Here is a 13,991-nt window from a genome sequence, read left to right as displayed (position 1 = left end):
AAGATCACACAAAGATTATTATTACATATCACAGTATGACGCAGTTATCCTCAGCTGCTCTTCTTCTTGCTACTTCAGCTGCACTATAGACAGAGCATTAGATTTGATTTAAAATGAAAGATTCTTCTATGTTTTACTGGTTTATTTCATTTGATGTGGGTGGGACCGGGGGAATTATTGAAACCGGGATAGCGGCCTATGGTGATCAGCGACCGGTAGAGCAGGGCAGGGCCGTAAAGTGGGGGGGCCAATGGCCCCTTGGCCCCCCCCATTCCGGCGCCATTGGTGTAGAAGGGCATTTAGGCAGGAAGAGGTAGGACAAATGACAAGAGAAGCTGTTACTCACATATTATTTTTGCAATTTTTTTAATCTATTAAAATGAACATGTTTTCCCGATCTGTTTGTCTTAAAGTTTTTTTGATCACTAGAGAGCAATGACTTTGGAATGAAGTTGGTTTGATGTAAAAAAAAAACTGAGGTGCAGCGCAAACTCTGCAAGGTGTGGATTTTGATTAGAAGCGGCCGGGAAATATTGACGTTTTACACCGGGAGAGAAGACTTCCTTGTTTAGATGAGTGCTCATTACGCTTCACGCTTCACCGCCGTACAAACTGTTGTTGCGGTGGTGGACCAATCACACCACACATTGAATCGAAGAACACTTGTGGCGATTGGCTGCGAGCGAAACCATAGAAACAGTCATTTTTTTCTTGATCTGGGTACAAAAAGAACCAATTGCAGGTATCGTTTGACAGGCGCAGTTTCGATACTACTTGGTACTGGGTTGTTTCGGTCGATACCTAAAAAGTATCGAGTACCGATACCCAGCCCTAATTTGTGGATCGCTATTGTTAGTAGATTGTGTAGTTACCATAGTTAGTCCATGAGCCAGACCACCAATCGCAATCGAAAGGGTGGGCAAATTCTTGTTGTTGTTTTATTATTCCTATATATGTCCAGATTATTAATTGGTATGATAACCTTTGCAGAAGAGTAGCTTAACAATATTTGTCATGCATTCACTATTTTGACCATAAACATCCCATACACCAATAGTGGCCATTCTCCGATGTTGCACATTTCATAATTTGTGTGCCACAACTGATGATTTAGAGCACCTTTGCAGTTGCAGAAAGGCCCTGCAGATAATCTTTGTTTGCACCACTAGTTGGCACCAATTCCTCTGGGTGCATGAGTGAGCGAGTGGGAAAATCGGCTTTAATACTGCTGTTAGCAGGAAGTAGCAGAGGACTTTTGTGAAATCACATTATACAGTAGTGTTGTCACGATACCAACATTTTGGTACCGGTATCGGTACCAACATGTTTTTCGATACTTTTCGGTACTTTTCCAAATAAAAAGAGAACACAAAAAATGTCATTATTGACTTTATTTTAATAGAAAATCTTAGAACTATAACATATGCATCAGTACTGAACTCTTCCTAAATTAAATCATTAGTGGTCTGTTTAAAAATGATTATCAACTGCGTTATTTGAGGTCTGAAAACACTGCATCATTTTTTGTTATTTTGACCAGTTGTAATTTTTGGGAGAAATTGTTCTCAGTAGTTTATAGAATGAAACACAAACGTTCATTTTACACAAACACACACCTATTGTTTCCCATATGCAGCGCCACAGAATCAAGACCAAGCCCCCCCCCCCCACCCCCCCCATCAACGCAATATCGCTCCGTTAATTCATCTCCGCGTAGCGCTGTTCACTCACTCACTCACAGAGAGAGGGAGAGAGAGAGAGAGACAGAGACAGAGACAGAGAGCATGCCAGTGGTGATCCGCGGTAAAAACGAACTTATCAACCAGCTGTTTGCATTAATTAACGAGTCTGTGGCGGCCCGTCTCTCTCGCGCGCGGCGCGCACACACACACAGACACACACAAACACAGGCACATGGACAGGTGGCGCTGTAACGGTAATTAAAAAAAAGCACCTTGCTTCGTTTGTGACTCGCTCACTCGCTCGCCTCGGCTCAAATTACAATGCGGCGACTTCACGCGGCGACGTCACCGCTGCCGGCGGCGCAAAATGAAAGTACCGGTCCCATCTAAGCGCAGTATGGTACCGTTTTAAATGCGTCAGTACCCCGGTACCACTCTAGTACCGGTATACCGAACAACCCTATTATACAGGTAACATTTCTAATGGTTTACATCCAAGGTTAAGAAGGCTAAGATGAAGTGAGTAAAGATGACATTAACATTATAGCATTTTACATCCATAGGGTTATGTAGGGGGAACTGGGGCATTGTTCATTAGGCTGACTGCAGAGAGGAAGAAACTGTTCTTGTGGCGTCATGTCCTGGTCCAGAGGGGGAGGGGGGGAGGGGGGGGGGGGGGCTGGAAGAGTTTGTGTCCAGGGTAAGAGGGGTCAGCAGCTATCCTGGCTCTGGTCTCCGGGTCCTGGAGATGTACAGCTCTTGAAGGGATGGGAGGCTGCAGCCGATCACCCTCTGGGCAGAGTGAATGACACGCTGCAGCTTGGCCTTGTCTGTGGTCGGAGCTGCAGCACACCAGACTGACATGGAGGATATGAGGATGGATTCGATGGTGGCAGTGTAGAAGTTCACCAGCATCTTCAAAGGGAGGTGAAACTTCTTCAGCTGCAGCAGGAAGTATATCCTCTGCTGAGGCTTCTTGGTGAGGGAGCTGATGTTCTGCTCCCATCTGAGCTCCTGGGAGATGGTGGTGCCCAGGAAGAAGAAGGACTCAACCAGGGGGGAGGGCAGGTGGGTCCTTTCTGAAGTCCATCGTCCATCAGTCCATCATCTCCACTGTCTTCAGAGTGTTCAGCTCCAGGTTGTTCATGCTGCACCATGACACCAGAGGGTCCATCTCGCTCCTGTAGGCCGACTCGTCCCCATCAGAGATGAGGCCGATGAGGGTGGTGTCCTCCACAAATTTCAGGAGCTTGACAGACTGGTGTCCAGATGTGCAGCTGTTGGTGTACAGGGAGAACAGCAGAGGAGAAAGGACGCAACCTTGGGAGGATCCAGTGCTGATGGTCCGGGTGTCAGAGACATGCTTCACCAGCCTCACGAACTACCGTCTGTCTCTCTGTCAGGAAGTCCGTAATCCACCTGCACATGGAGTCAGGCACATTAAGCTGGGAGAGCTTGTCACGGAGCAGAGCTGGGATGATCGTATTGAAGGCAGAGCTGAAGCCCACAAACAGTATCCTGGCATAGGATCCTGGGGAGTCCAGGTGCTGGAGGATGAAGTGGAGGGCCATGTTTACAGCATCATCTACAGATCTGTTGGCTCTGTAGGTGAACTTTAGGGGATCCAGGAGATCATCCGTGATGTCCTTCAGGTGGGTCAAGACGAGGCACTCAAAAGTCTTCATGACCACAGAAGTCAGAGCAACGGGTCTGTAGTCATTAAGGCCAGTGAGCCTTGTCTTTTTGGGAGCTGGAACAATGACTGAGGCCTTGAAGCAAGCTGGCACATGACAGGTCTCCAGTGAGGTGTTAAAATGTGAGTGAACACTGGAGACAGCTGATTGGCGCAGTGCTTCAGGGTGGAGGGGGAGACATATTTTCCGGAACATGCGCTTGAACTGGGAGCAGCAAAGTCTGGTAGCTCTGAGTTTTTACTCAACATTTGCTTCATTTTTGTGTTTTTTGTTATCTACTGATGGATGCTTCTGTGGTGAGAAGAGATTCTTCAGAGATGAGCTTCTTTCATTGAAAATGGACAGATCTGGAGGACACCACCATCCTGTCCCAGATGAGATGAAGAGGTGCTTTTGTGGTGGATGTCGTGCTGCTGCTGGTGCAAAGGTAAAGGCTGGGAGGTGGAGATGTCCTATCGGTCCTTTCTGAAGTCAGTCATCATTGGAAATATCAACTCTCTGCCCAACAAGAGTGATGAAGAGCTGGAGATATTGGTGAAGACTCAGAAAGTAGACATTTATTTTATTTTTTTGAATCCTAACAACACTTGTGTACATCCCACCTAATGGCAACTGCTTACGTTCCATCTGAAGTTCTCCATGAAGTTGTTGCTAGAATACAGACTATTATCTGAGGCACTAGAGCACTGAAGAAGGAGGAGGGAATTCTGGATGGCCTGGATCATCCACTTCATGGCACCTTGACTGACCAGGAAAGCAGCGGTGGTGGACGGCGCCTCTCTCCTTGCTGCAAGATGGAGGAATGTAGTAGTGGGGCAGATAAGCAAAATGATTTGGCCCCTCCACCAATGATCCTGATCCACCCAGCTGCCCCTTCACCATCGGTCCTGCTCCATCCAGAGCTCCTGCTCCATCAGGCGGCCCTGCTCCATCCGGCGCCCCTGCTCCATCTTTCTTTCTTTTTTGTGTCATTGTCGTGTGAGCTACTGGACTAATTTGAATTTCCTTCCTAGGGATGAATAAAGTATTCTCTACTCTACTCTATATACCCATTTCCAACTGGCCCAAAAACCCATTAAAACCCGCCAACAATCGGCTTTTGGTGGCAGTGGGAAAGGCGCACCGACGCGGGTTAAAATTCAAACTTCAAAATTCAATCGACTCGGCTCTGATTGGCTTGCAGTGGGAATGCTAATCAACCCGCTAATTTACGTGATGACGTTGAGCATTACGTGACGCCACGTCATAATGCGCCAGTCACGTCTGGTCAGCGACCCAGGTCTGGCGTTCCCACTGCAAGCCAATCAGAGCTGAGCCGATTGAAGGCGATTTTAACCCGCGTCCCTTGCCGAGTCGTTTGATGAGGGTCGGTGAGCCTTTCCCACTGCTACCAAACCCAATTGTTAGCGGGTTTAAACTGGGTTTTTTGGCCAGTGGGAAAGGCGTATAGGTGATCCAGGTGTGGAGGAGCTGCTGCTGATCGATGGCTGGTGGTCTGTCCCATTGTCTTTCAAAGGGTTAGGGTTAGTAGAACTCGTTCAGGCTGTTGGCCAGGCGTAGGTCGTTGACAGAGGGACACTTGAAATACTATACTGGCAGTATGCTCCACATTATTTGTGACAGAAGGAGCAAGCTCTTTAGTTGATTTTAATTGTGTAAAAAATATTTTGTTGTAGTTGTTTGTTCTTGTTATTGCATGAAAAGTAAAACACTCTAAAAACGTATTTCATGTGTATATTCTGATTTTTTATCACATTTTCATTCATTTATTCCTGAGGTGAGTCTATTATTATTACAGTAGGGTCTTGATAAAAGGGAAAAACATCCTTGAAGTGATTTAGGCACTCTTAGTGGTCAACAAACAGCAAAATACCGAACAAGCACTATGCACAGTTTTCAAGATTCCACTCTACCAGTCCACCTATTCAACACATGAAAACCACCACTAAGCTACCTGTTTGCAATGGTTATCAACTGTTCACTAGAGATGTCTACCAAGTCAAAAAAACAAACTAGAAATTGCCCACCTGTTCGATTGTGGGAGGCCAATTTTGGGGTCTTGGCTCAGAGAACCCCAGTGAATTCACCATCTTTAGCCGAGAACCTAGGACCTGTTTTATTCTTATTGGGTGTGACCTCAGTGTAGATTATAAACACTAAGGGAAAGAGGGGTTACACAATAATCAGTTTTAAGAGTTTATAAAGAAAAAAAGTCAAAATTGTCTGATTTCAGCTTCTTGTGAATATTTCTGGTTTCTTTGCTCCTTTATGACAATAAACTGAGTCTCTCTTTGGTTTGTGGACTAAACAAGACATTTGAGGACGTCATCTGGTGGTTTGATAAACACCGATATTTTTCAACATTTTTTTTCAACATTTTATTGAGCAAACAACTAATCAATTAATCATTTACATAACAACAGATTAATCAATGATGAAAATAATCGTTAGTTGCTCAGGTGTAGGACCAGACCGTCCCGTCCTCTAGCTGCTGTGGAGCTGCTGGTGTCTCTTCAGGTGGTTGGACCTGCTGAAGGCCCTCCCACACTGCCCACACACTTACGGTTTCTCTTGATTGGTGGGCTTTTAAACCGCTTGGACGAGCGAACGCCTTCCCGCACTGCTCGCAGCTGAACGGCACTCGGTGTAGACACGCCGGTGGACCGCTAACCCACCGGAGTTAGTGAACGCCTTCCCACACTGCTCGCAGCTGTATGGCCTCTCTCCGGTGTGGACGCGCCGGTGGATCGCTAACCCACTGGAGGTAGTGAACGCCTTCCCGCACTGCTCGCAGCTGTACGGCCTCTCTCCGGTGTGGACGCGCCGGTGGATCGCTAACCCACTGGAGGTAGTGAACGCCTTCCCGCACTGCTCGCAGCTGTACGGCCTCTCTCCGGTGTGGACGCGCCGGTGGATCGCTAACCCACTGGAGGTAGTGAACGCCTTCCCGCACTGCTCGCAGCTGTGCGACTTCTCTCCGGTGTGGCTGCGCCGGTGGACCCCTAACCCACTGGAGTTAGCGAACACCTTCCCGCACTGCTCGCAGCTGTATGGCCTCTCTCCGGTGTGGACACGCTGGTGGATCGTTAACTCTTTGGGGGTAGCGAACGCCTTCCCGCACTGCTCGCAGCTGTGTGGCCTCTCTCCGGTGTGGCTGCGCCGGTGGACCGCTAACCCACTGGAGGTAGAGAACGCCTTCCCGCACTGCTCGCAGCTGTATGGCCTCTCTCCGGTGTGGACACGCCGGTGGACCGCTAACACACTGGAGCTAACGAACACCTTCCCGCACTGCTCGCAGCCGTATGGCCTCTCTCCGGTGTGGATGCGCCGGTGGACCGCTAACCCACCGGATCTAGCGAACACCTTCCCGCACTGCTCGCAGCTGTACGGCTTCTCTCCGGTGTGGACGCGCTGGTGGATCGTTAACTCTGCAGAGGTAGCGAACGCCTTCCCGCACTGCTCGCAGCTGTATGGCCTCTCTCTGGTGTGGATGCGCTGGTGGATCATTAACTCTTTGGAGCTACCGAATGCCTTCCCACACTGCTCACAGTTGTACGGTTTCTCTCCGGTGTGGACGCGCAGGTGGACCGCTAAATTTCCGGAGGTAGTGAACGCCTTCCCACACTGCTCACAGCTGTACGGCCTCTCTCTGGTGTGGACGCGCCGGTGGACCTTTAAATTTCCGGAGGTAGTGAACGCCTTCCCACACAGCTCGCAGCTGTACGGCCTCTCTCCGGTGTGGATCCGCTGGTGAATTTTCAGTCCGAACAAGTTGGTGCACGATGTGCCGCACTGCTCGCACCTGTACGGCGTTTGTCCACATTGGCGTCGCCGGTGGTGAGTGTTCAGAAGACCTGAGGTCCTGAACGTGTTCCCACACCCATTACAGCTGTGTGATTTCTCCTTGGTGTGATCTTGTTTCTATGGCAACAGACAGATCAATGATGGATGAATGGACATTAAGTACCGTCATCATCGTCATCACACAGCTTGTTGATGCTGCTGTTTTGTTTTCCTTTTTAAATTCTTCATAAATGCAAATCTTACAAGCAGAATTATTTCAAATTATACTTTCAAACTAAGCAAAACATGTCAGCATTTGAGTTGATATAGTAACCAGTGATGGGAATTAGGGCGTTTAACGGCTCAAAAAGTTAGTGTTTCCCCCGTTATAACTCTGTTACCGTTACTGAAAATAAAACATTCCATTACTTGACTCAAGAAGTTAAACAGTTACTTTCTCGCATGAAAAAATATTAAGTGACGTAACAGTGCTACAGCAGTAAATAAAGGCAGGCAGATTAGGTTTTAAACTTTTGAGTGAACCACAAACAGCTGTTAGCTTCATCTCTTGACTCGCTCCCACTGAAAACAGAAACACAGACCTGTGGACCGGAACCGGACGGACCGGAGGGCTCGTTGTCCTGGTGGACCGCGTCCTGCTCTTCCCCCGTAGTCCCAGTCTGCCCAAACAAATCCGGATCCTGCTTCTCCTCTTTAATTGCAGTCATGTTCTTATCCAGGTCGCTAATTTCTCGGTCCAGGTTCTCCTCCTTCATCCTGGTCCTGGTCAGACGGGACCTCCTCTTGGTGCTTTTCCACTAGCTCAGTACGGTACAGCACGGCTCTACTCGGTTTTATCCTCTTTTCCTCCAGCCCCTCCCACCTGGTACCTGCTACTTCTTTGGTAACGCCTCAACCCTGGTTTCAAGTGAGCCGTAGCGATACTAAACGTGATGTCAGCAGACTGCCTTCCACTGATTGGCCAGCGCGTCGTCACTGAAGGCATTCACACCCCATGAAATGATATTTTTTAAAGTTACTCATTTCAAACATTAATTATTTATACATTTTAATACCTCATTTATATGAAATAGTTATTTATGTAGATTTTAACTTCACCATGAACTGGCATTTTATACTTAACTTATTCCCATGAAAATAATGAAATAAATACCACTGATATTTATCAGAGTATTACATATAAATAGTAATTTATTACAAAAACATTAACTTTGATGTTCGTTTGCAGTGATAATCCCAGAAAGCAAAGATGAACACACCACACTTGCTCCATTTCCTTTTCGTTAGTGTTTGAACTTCCATTCATTTAAACACTGAACTCATTTGTGTTTGTTGTTAGAGCTTATTATGTTCAGACACAAATTTCCAGAAGTATTCCAATGGTGTATGGAGGGAAAGTACATCTTCTGTGAGAGCTGGACCGGAGAGAATATTATTGGGACCAATATGCATATTACTAGCGATACCAGTCATGGAGCATGGTGTGTTTTTTTGGTCGGGACTCAATGTCCACATTGACTGGGCAATAAGTGCCTGGTTGGTTTACTTTGTCCACTTGTCCACAGGTATTGTCACCTGACTCTGCATCACTTGCATCAGTTTAATCTAACATCATGTCCAAATCAATCGACCCATTCTGGATGATAACACTCACATCCAGAACACTGTATCAAGGATCTGTCCCTCTGAAATGGAAAAATGTGAAACAAATGTTTATGTATAAATCATACACATGCGTATTAGCTTGTAGATAACATGCAGGAAAAGTTGGGGTGGTAGGGAAATTGAGTAAAATATAAAGTGTTTACACATTCACACATTTCACCAGTCACACAATACTGTCCGGCTAACCTATTATACTCTGTGATTAGCATCCTAAAAGGTAGCTATGCATGCAGCCCCCAACTTACCACCACACCCTACACTCCTGAACATTCACACCTGCTCCAGAACATTACCATCTCCAAGCATCCCCCACCACTGCTTTGACTATGAATTGATTACAAAATGAGCAGGAATTCCTTTAAAGCATTTAAATTAAATAATTTCTACCAAAGCAAAGGTACATGCTACAGTTTATAACCAAGTCCAGTTGCGTTTGATTTAAATTTCTTTGGGATAACAATGACCTGGACAAATGAGAATATTTACAGGCTTATGCTACAGTTTTGAAACTCCACCAAAATGTCGCCCCAATACTGCTGAAACTTTTGTCCACTTAAACTCATTACAAATTATGGAGTCCATCGCTCATTTTCAAAATCTGTAAAACTTATTAAACCTATCTCCCCCCACAATTGACACCAAACTTGCTAGAGAGCATCATCAGACCGTCCTCCACAAAAGATCCACACAGATTTTTGATTTATCTAAAATTGAGCCTACAGTGCATGAAAACGTTTGACTGTAAACAGTACTGTAAACATATACCATCCAATTATTGCTAAATACATTTTCAATCTTCCTGGAAAAAAATGAGAATATTTTGGAGTCATGGTTGATGAAGTTTGGCAAATATCAGAATTTTATCTCAAAATCTAAATTTTCTAGAACATTTTGAATTCTGCTCTCATGGGAACAACTGCAGTCAATTTAAGAGTGGCATTTTTAAACATCAGATTTTCTCTTATGAAGCAAAACATTTATCATTAAAAACACACCACCAACATTTCCATGCTGTCTAGATGCAATTTATGTATTATCAGATTTTTGTTTAGATCAGGGGTTCCCAAACTTTTCCAACTCAGGGCCCACTTGACAATCTAAAAAATGTTCGCGGCCCACCTTCATCCCTACATCGACCAAATGATGCGTTCTCAGAGCATTTTTTTAATTTTATTTAATGATAAAGATTGAGGACTGAACTGAAAGCAGGGGGCATGTAGGAAGCTCCACAGTCACTACTGTAACACAGCTGATGCTACCAGTTGGAGGAGCATCCTGACTAAATCCTGAATAACAGAGAAGGCTTCAGTTTGGGAGGATGACATGAGTTCACTTTCATGTTGACTGAGAGTGTGACGGGCCACAGTTTGGTTTGATTTACATTGTTGTTGTTTTCCTATAACTCTCCAGAAACACCATTCTGTCCATTTCATTTTAAAGAATATTAATATTTTATTTTTATTTTAATCATATTTTCTTATTCTAATATTTTCATTATAAAGATGTTCAATGTTAGACTGCAAGTGATCGGGATTTGGAGGAGAAAAAACTAAACGAAAACAAACGAAGCAAGGTGCTTTTTTTATTACCGTGGCGCGACCTGTTCATGTGCCCATGTTTGTGTGTGTGTGCGCCAGCGCGCTAGAGAGAGACGGCCACCAGAGACTCGTTAATTAGGCTGTCTTTACACTGCAGGCCTTGATGCCCAATTCCGATTTGTTGCCTATATCCGATTTTTTTGACTGTCTATTTACATGTTCTATTAGAAGTGACCCATATCTGATTTCTGCAGTTACACCTGCTTTCCTTGCGCAAACGACCCGCATGCGTAAACGCTGTTGACTACAAAAACGGAAGAGGAAGTCAGCTGGCCCAGCCGCAGGTTAATGACACACATCAGAGAGGAAGAAAAACGTAAACAACATGGTTGGCGAGGAAACACGTGATATTTCAAGCCCTGTGCTTCCGTAACCTTTTTGGAGGTGCCCAAAGAAATAGCCGCATTTTTAGGCGAAGGAAAAGAAAGAGAATTATTATTAAGGCGTGGGCGTATGCAACATTAATGAGTGTTACAACGGTACAGTGAAACGTGTGGACACGGGAAAGGAGTCAAGATTGGTGGGATAACATTGCGGCAAGTTGGCATGATGACGAATGGGTCAGCGACTTTCGTATGCGGAGAGAAACATTTTTCATGTTGTGTGATCAGTTGTCATCAACGTGTACTGTCATGTGGAATAATTACTTATATTGTTACATGTGTGCATGTAGATAAGCCCATGGACAACAGATGTAAATCAGTATAGTGCTTTATCTTGTGCAATATATTTATTGTAGGCTACACTGTCCCTGTTTTAAATGAAGTAATGAATAAAATGAGAGGAAGAACCCCAATGCAATCAGAGTCATTCATTGTAGCCATTTTCAATGATCAGCTTACTTATTTTCTCATGTTTCTTTCACTGCATTTACCCCACTGATTATCTTGGTCATCAATAACCATTTTTTCCTCAGTTTCACAAACGTTAATGGCCAGGAAGTGTGCATGATTCCCGGGTTCTTCGGAATTCCGAGATCTATGATATGGGTGAAAGAGGAGTCCTTTTTCCAGATGTGAGTTATACTTTCTCTGACATTCAAACTAGCACATGGGTCACTCCCATCCTTATGGAGTATAATGTTTGACTCATCTGTTGCCACGCATTGTCAAACAAATCAGCAACAATATTTTGCTGTATTTTTTTCAACATGTGGGTCATTCAGTAATGACACCTTGGTAGATTTGTGGCTGTCATTCAGTATGGGTAATTTTTTTTTCATCATAACCGTAGACCACCGAGGAGATCAGAGGCACACCAGTCCCCATCATGCTGCTGGGGGATCCAGCATACCCACTTCATTCACTGCTGATGAAGGGTTACCCTGAGACAGGAAATCTGACCGAAGACCAGCAATACTTTAACAAGAGATTAAGCAGGGCCAGAATGTCAGTGGAATGTGCATTTGGCCGTTTAAAAGGTAGATGGAGGTGTCTGGCAAAACGTCTTGATGTCAACATATCACTGGTCCCTGCAGTCATCTCTGCTTGCTGCATTTTGCATAATATTTGCGAAAAATACAATGAGGCATACATTGAGGATCCTGATGCAGCTGGGGCCGATGATGTACCTCGAGTGCCTGTTGACCTGTACAATGTTGCAGACATGAACCCGTAAGAGTCAGGGAAGCACTGACCCAACATTTTGCTACACAGCAGTGAAGTCAGGTGTCACAGCTCTTTGTGGTCATTTTTCATATGTTAAAGGAGTTTATTCAAATTATTATATTTCTTTGACAACTTTGACTATGGTAAACCTTATTTGAATTGTGATTTTTATTCCCATTGAAAGTCCCTCAGAGGAGCTGTACAGAATGTTTTTTTTTATTCTGTTTCTTTTTTATTTTTTTTATTCCTTGTGTCCTTGTGTTATTCCACAACAAACTAAAGACCTTTCTGCGTTGCCACTTTGTTCAAAACAGTGGCTCTTCTAAATGAAAATGTTATTAAATCAAATCATTGCTAACAGCACTAGCTGCTGCTTAAAACAATCTGTAAACTCCAGGAATGTTCTTTCCTCCTTAGCATGTAAGGTGTTTTGAGGTTAATGCAAAAGGTGAACTCCAGGCTACTCTGAGCATGACATTGAATGAACATTAATTTAGAACCAAAAGTGGGCTAATGGTCCCACCTACAATTTCTATATTGACAGAAAGACGAAACAATACAGTTAACCCAAACACATATAGCCTGACTGTAAAGTCTGAACTACGTGGACCAAAGCAGCTGAAAAAATGAGGGCGGTGGATTACTCCTTCTGAGATGGATGAGGAGATGCAGATCCTGGTGGGGGGCTGTGTTGCTTTGGCTGGGCACAACCCACTGCCTGGGAGCTTTTGTGGGCCTGTTGAGAAGATGAGGGGTGAACATTGGTGAAGGTTGGTGAGGGAACTGAATTAATAAGGCCAGGAAGGGGGGGTTATCCCTATGAAAGAATGTATAGTGTGGAGATGAATATTCCTGATGAAAGGAAGGCTGGGCGTGGACATCACTTTGGTGAGTATAAGGAGTAGAGCAGGGTTCCCCAATTAGTTTTCGGCAAGGGCCAAAATATGTGAAGTGTGCCAAGCCGAGGGCCATAACGTCCAGTTTTGTCCTAGATTTGTCCAGAGAGAGGGGGAATGACATGCAGGAAAGGTCTGCCCGACGCGGGATTCGAACCGGGGACGCCTGCGTTGAGGACTGTAGCCTCTACATGGGGCGGCCGCTTTAACCACTGCGCCACGCACCGCCCCTTTCTGTTTTAGTGTCAAACAAACCTGGAGTATCAACAACAGCCACTGTTTGACCATCAACATCTCCTGTCGCCTTACACTCTGACATCACTGAGGATGAAGACAACTTAGATACAAAGACTCGTCTTCCTAAGATGGTGTTTCCTGTTACGCTCTTTCCAGCTGCAGTTTTCCAAACAAGTACAATCCTGAGTTCAGTTGGATTTTCTGCCTCTGTTGGACAATATTAAAACTCATTATTGACCATTGTTGTTAACAAACAGAGAGTAATCTAAAAAAGAAAAGAAAAAACCAAGCTGATGTTGAGCCATGTTTGTCTTTTCCACGACGATGTGTTGAGTCTCTGCTGCTGAAGAGCAGTGAATACATTCAGTTTCATTTTCTCTGCTTTATAATCTGCTGACCCCCTCCCCCCACCACCCAACACACTCCCTCAGAAACACGTCAGGTTTTCACTGTTAAAAATCAGCTGCTCTCAGTCAGAGGGTGGAGTCAATGGAAAAGAAGCTGCAGCTGATCTGTTAGTTCACACTGAGTTTACAGCCTGTATGAGGAATATTACAGATTTTCTCAGTTACTATAACATTAATTCCTGTTGTGTCAATCAGTTGCTCATAAACTCATTCACTGAATGGAACCTCCTTTTGACAATACCGTAACAATCCTCACACAGTAAAACTCTATTTGCAGATCTCAGTTGTTGCTTTTGTAAAACTCTAAACACGTTCTAATGCAATGAAACACAGTTGTCACTGTGATGCACTTGTGTCTCATAATAGTAGCAAGTGGTGAAACATAAACCCAGATAAAACAA

The 13,991-nt window shown here is 44.8% G+C and overlaps 1 pseudogene; it reads right to left on the bottom strand.

Annotated features, from left to right (window-relative positions):
* Positions 1-5,799: 5,799 nt before the first annotated feature.
* LOC146972866 (uncharacterized) lies at positions 5,800-7,935 on the bottom strand (annotated as a pseudogene).
* Positions 7,936-13,991: the final 6,056 nt, after the last annotated feature.

The sequence above is a fragment of the Trachurus japonicus genome, chromosome 16 (genome assembly GCF_045865225.1).
Source record: "Trachurus japonicus isolate A0001 chromosome 16, Traja_1.0".
NCBI classification, from domain to species: Eukaryota; Metazoa; Chordata; class Actinopteri; order Carangiformes; family Carangidae; genus Trachurus; species Trachurus japonicus.
The sequence above is the reverse complement of the archived record's forward strand: the minus strand, read 5'-3'. Positions and strand labels throughout refer to the sequence as shown.